The 6,000-nt window shown below is 46.6% G+C and overlaps 1 long non-coding RNA gene across 1 annotated transcript; it reads left to right on the top strand.

Annotated features, from left to right (window-relative positions):
- Window positions 1–4,226: 4,226 nt before the first annotated feature.
- Window positions 4,227–4,541, top strand: LOC126991452 (uncharacterized). Its single transcript, XR_007745519.1, has 2 exons — window positions 4,227–4,389; window positions 4,504–4,541. It is a non-coding gene; the product is annotated as an uncharacterized LOC126991452 (long non-coding RNA).
- Window positions 4,542–6,000: the final 1,459 nt, after the last annotated feature.

Genomic DNA, 6,000 nt, shown 5'->3' with positions numbered 1-6,000 from the left:
TCCCAAAGCATTGTTCAATCCTTCATGACATCTTCCTGCAGGAGGCCATTAAAACATAAGGTGGGTGATGACCAACAAATATTGAGCTAAGTTCTGCAGTTAAATTTGGCAGACCTTCAAAAGTTCAGATAAAATGATTATTAAAGACAGTGATACATATCTTTGCAGATTTCCCAAGAAAAGAAATTCAAGACGCCAGGGCATTTCATCCGGGTGTTGCTAGCACCTCCCAAGACCAGCCACCACAGGAGCCTGCTAGCCACCTTGATGATAGTTCTCTCATCAGATGGACCAGATGACCCTGTTAGAGGACCTGGAGCCATAGGGGAACCAAGTAATACTAGCCGCAGAGGACGCAGAGATGCCAGGAGACTGACCCCATCATCCCACCATGCCCAAATGCAGTCTCTCCTGAAGGCTAGTATTGAGATATCAAGAGAAAACTACAGAAAATGAAAGTAGATGGAGAGAAAAAGGAACAATTTAGAGAGCTTTTATTAAAGGAACTTATTCGCCATCATCGTGCGATTGAGCGGAGTTTAGAAAATCATGAAAAAAAAAAAAAAAGAAATTTGACAAGTATTGATGACAGTGATTAACCCTTTCCATAGCTGACGCCGATGTCGGCATCATGAAGCGCCCGTGGCATATACGGAGACGCCGACGTTGGCGTCATAATTATATTTTGTTTTAGTTGTTGCCGAGTGATCCCATATTTTTTTCTGGCTCTACCTAGAGACTTCGTGTATGCTATGGTGTCTTATTTGACTTTCAATATTATTATAGTGTAATAATGTAAGTGTCTCGTGCGCATTTGTACTTGACAGTAACAATCAAATCCAACAGAAAATAACAAAAATAATGAGAAAGAAATGATATATGTGTATGTGTGTGAAGTTCCTCTTCCTTTGAGTTCCCAAGTGGCTGGCTAGTGAGTGCATTACTCACCACCCCCTTGGCTCAAGGACGCGGCCTCCCCTCCCTGCCTCTCCCTTACAATGTCAAATGTCGCTTCTGATTACAAGAAGTTTTCAGCCATAATATCAATATAATCATCATGTATTAAGTATAAAAACATGCAAAATTAAGTGGTGCACATAAAGAGACAAATTATTTGATAATTTTGAGATGTACGCATAAATATACTGAGAAATTTGCATTATTCGTACATGACGCGTGTCTGCTGAATTTTATTTCCTTATATTAGTTGTGATAAAGAAATAGATTTGTGTAGAAAAGTGGAGGAGAGAAGGGAAAGACACAGACGTAAGTAAGATCATGGAAAGTATCCCACTGATTCACCGGCAATACGCACTGATATTACGGAGTAAATGGCCGAAACGCCGTGTGTGTGTGAGAGAGAGAGAGGGGGGGGGGTCAAAAGATTGACACCTCAGTGATAAGAAGGAAGATTGGGAGAAGCATTTTATCTCTCTCTCTCTCTCTCTCTCTCTCTCTCTCTCTCTCTCTCTCTCTCTCACACACACACACACACACACTAAAGGAAGGATGTATAAGGAATGAAGAAAGAACGAGAACAGAAACAGCGAGATGAATATAAGGTAGAGGCAGGGAGGGGGAGACCGGAGTTCCCGCGTCCCTGAGCCGAGGTGGTGGTGAGACAATGCACTATATAGCCAGGCACTTGGCAACTCGTGGGACCTGCTTGGCGGCGAGCCGATACCGTGGGTGCCCTCGTACAAGTACCTGGGCATGACCATCAACTCACGGCTTTCATTTGTGCCATACATCGCCTCTCTCAGTGCGAGGGTGAAGAGCCGCACCAACATCATGCGCGCCCTGGCACGGACGGAGGCGGTGCGAGCGGCAGGGTGCCGAGGCGATTTTATGTCCAGGCGGTGCGCTCCTGTGGACTATGGGTCGCCATGCCTCCTCACCGTTAGCCCTGCTGCACTCGAGCCGCTTGAGGTGGCCCAGAACGCGGCACTCCGCCACATTCTCGGGGCCCTGAGAAGGACAAAATGCGTGTGCCTAAGAGCGAGGCCCGATTGCCCTCCATCTCCACCAGGGTCAACCAACTCTCCATCAGCCACCAAGTTAAGCTGCTCCGCCTCAGGGGGTCGGAGTCACTCCGTGACTCCGTGGGGCAGGCCCTCCTACAAGACCCAGACCTTTTCCGACGAAGGTTGTGGGCGGCGGTAGCAGCTGCTAGGCTAAGGCCACATGCCCTGGCGTGTGCCTCCATCGTGACGCCTGACGCGCCCCACCCGGCCTATGTGGCTCCACCGCCTTGGGCTCTACGGTCCTTCACCGCCACCATCAAGCCCCTGCCATCAAAAAAGGCCATTCTGTCTGAGGAGAGGCTGGCAAGGGAGGCCGCAGCGAGGGTGGAGGAAGTCTCGCACCTTCGGGCAGCTACTTACTACACCGACGGCTCTGTCGACCTCCACACAGGGGCCGTCGGTGCAGCGTTTGTCACGGCGGGGCACACAGAGCTCATTTGACTGTCGGATGGCTCATCATCGACGCAGGCGGAGCTTGTTGCCATCAGCTGGGCCCTGAAACACGCTGAGGAGGAGGGCGTGGGGGCTGTCGTCCTCCACTGCGATTCGGTGCCGGCCATTCAGTCCCTCCTCGCCGAACCCGCTACCGACAACATCTCCCTCCTTACCAGCATCCACGCCCGGATGCAAGGAATGCAGAGGGAGGGGCGGGTAATTCATTTCAACTGGGTGCCCAGCCATGCCGGCGTTCCAGGGAACGAGGCTGCGGACCGGGCTGCTGCGGAGGCCACACTGCTCCCTGTGGTTAAGCACAGGCTACCACCCAGCGGCTCACAAGTAAAACGGGGCGCAGCTAAGCACGCCTCAGCCGAGAGCAGGAGGGAGCTCGAGGAGGCAGTGGCGGCGGGCTCGCCATCAGCGCATTGGTATTCCACAGCCACTGACTTCGGTCAACGCGAAATACTTACGTTATTATACAATAACAGCAGTGAAAGTCAAATAAGCCACTGTATCATATCGAACCTATATCCTAAAAACAATCGTACAATATTTTGGATGAAATAACTCCTGTGCTGGCTAAAGCGAGCCAGGACACTGTATATACGTCCTCTGATATGCTACGGGGCACGCAAGGACGCTGTATACGCGTCCTCGTGTTGAAGGGGTTAAGAGAGACATAGTTCATCATTGTCGTTTAACTCCTTCAACATGAGGACGCATATACTGCGTCCTTGGGTGCCCCATACCATATCAGAGGACGCGCATACTGCGTCCTGGCTCGCTCTCTCCAACATACGAGTTATTTCTTCCCGGATATTGTACGATTGTTTTTAGGATGTAGGTCGGATATGATCCGGTGTCTTTTTCTCTCTCTCTCTCTCTCTCTCTCTCTCTCTCTCTCTCACACACAGATGGGTGGGATCATGATACAAGGCGTTAGAATCACGAGGTACCACTGTGTACATTATATTTATTTGCTCACTGAAAGTTTGTCATGTGTATTTTGATAAGGAAGAATATATTTTTGTAGTCTGGGCAGCTCTGCTACATAGGTCACAGATTGAGGAGTCACATGTGTGTAAAGCAGCAAAGAGTAATTCCTTGATTTATGAGATGAAACCCAGTACAGGTAACTCGATTTACGCGAGTATTGTGTCCTTGAAGAGGTCGCGTAAATAAAAAAAAACAATGTAAAACAAACAAGAGGTAGGTTTGTACTTTTATTACCTACTGTATCACTCTGACTCCTCTCCCTCTCGTGGTTCCTCCTCTGACTGCCCTTCCCCTCGTGGTAGCACAGCAGCGAGGGTGTTGTTGTTGAGTAGCGTGGCAGCGTGGGTACTGTACTGATGTTCAAGTGGCGCGCGGGAAGAACTGAGCTCAGCTGTGTGGCCGCGGCGCCGTTTGAGTCCAGTTGCGTCAGACATCTGGTGGCCACTCCATAAAATATCGCGTATGTGAAAAAACGTGTAAATTAAACATTTATTTGGATTTTGGACCCCGCGTTATTTAAAATAAAAACGTGTAAACCAAGCTCACGTAAATCGAGTTACCTGTACCCTGTTTGCACAATTTTTAGCCTGAATGCATTGAGCCTTCGGACGCTCACTAAGACTCCTAAGGTCTCCATATCATTGATGTTTTCACCTTTAGATATTTTTGCATTAAAATTACAAAAACTGATTTTATATACCTTTTTTCCTGTTGTTATTATTCACCATCATCATGGCATGGCAGTTCCTGAAGACACATTGGGCCGTGTTACAAGTCAAATCCAAGAAGTTTCAGGTCCATACAAAGGTTGGTTTAGGTGCCGTATTACAAGTTAAATCCGATAAGTTTCAGGTCCATACAAAGGTTGGTTTAGGTGCCGTATTACAAGTTAAATCCAAGAAGTTTCAGGTCCATACAAAGGTTGGTTTAGGTGCCGTATTACAAGTTAAATCCGATAAGTTTCAGGTCCATACAAAGGTTGGTTTAGGTGCCGTATTACAAGTTAAATCCGATAAGTTTCAGGTCCATACAAAGGTTGGTTTAGGTGCCGTATTACAAGTTAAATCCAAGAAGTTTCAGGTCCATACAAAGTTTGGTTTAGGTGCCGTATTACAAGTTAAATCCAAGAAGTTTCAGGTCTATACAAAGGTTGGTTTAGGGGCCGCATTTCAAGTTCAATCCGAGAAGTTTCGTGTCCATACAGAGTTCGAGATGAATAATTCTGTAGAAACCCAAACTTCTCGGATTGGACTTGTAATACGGCACTTAGACTAAACTATGATGGGACCCGAAACTTCATGGATTCGACTTGTAATACGACCCATTGTAAAAATGTTCTGTCATCAATAAAAAAAAAAATCAATATCTAAGTTTTTAGGGTTACTTGCAAAGTTTATCGTATATGTTACAAACATTTTTTTAACTTGTTTTCTCATGCTTTGGGACAGGACTAATTTAATTCCCAAAGCCCTGTTTGTGCTGATTGAATGATAGAACTGAAGCACCATGATAGTTTACAAGGGTAGGCGGTGGCCGAACTGGTAGCGTACTGGGCCCACATTCACCGCGTGATGGACGACGCGGGTTCGAATCCCCACGCTACCACTCGGATTTTTCAGCCACCGCCGAGTGGCTTAAAACTACCCACATGCTGTCCTGAAGACCACCCATCAACCCGGACTCTAGAGGAAGCCGTCCAAGCGAATCAAGAACGAGTTCCGGGGGGCAGCATGAGCCAATGCAAGATGGCGCCACTATAAACACTCGCCTGCGCCAGAACGGGCTGGGCCGACCATCAGGCCCCACCTGGAAGAAGCCTTGGGCCGACTATCAGGCCCCACCAGGAAGATGCCTACCGGCGCAACAGGCAACGACGTAAAAAAAAAAAAATAAATAAATAAAATAAATAAACAATGAAATACTTCATGTGATAACGGCCATGTGATAACGGCCACATCATAATGGAACAATGTACAATGTGATTATAACTTCCCAAAATACAAACTACTTCAAGAAACACTATTGCTGCAGGTTACCTGCCACTGTGTAGCAAATAGCTTGCCTTTTTGCTGCAGCAGTAGCGTTTGCTAGGTAAGCTTCATCATCCTTAACAGGCACAACAGGTGTAACATCTGGTTCCCTTGGTACAAGCAAACCATCAGGAAACATTAAAGCCAAGTTGTGTAGTGTACAACATCCAGCTACTATGTTTGACATATGTTCCAAATCAACTTCTAATTTTAAGAGACATCTAAATCTGTTTTTTGGGGGAAACCAAAAGCATTTTCTATGATAACACGTGTCGGAGAGAGTGCATGATTGTAATATTTTTGTGATTCTGATAACCTGCCATGGTCTTTGAATGGCACCATCATTCCTGTTTGTTGAGTAAAAGCTGAATCACCAATAAGATGGACATCCTGTCCTGGGAAAAATCTATTTGGAAGGATCTCACATCTCCACCTAAGGCACTGAGAGACAAGCACCGCTGATCATGAATACTGCCTGGAAATCCAGTTGAAATATAAGTAAACTTTTTATT

Source organism: Eriocheir sinensis, unplaced genomic scaffold (assembly GCF_024679095.1).
Source record: "Eriocheir sinensis breed Jianghai 21 unplaced genomic scaffold, ASM2467909v1 Scaffold285, whole genome shotgun sequence".
Lineage (NCBI taxonomy): Eukaryota > Metazoa > Arthropoda > Malacostraca > Decapoda > Varunidae > Eriocheir > Eriocheir sinensis.
Note: the sequence above shows the minus strand (reverse complement) of the source record. Positions and strands in the feature narration are given on the sequence as shown.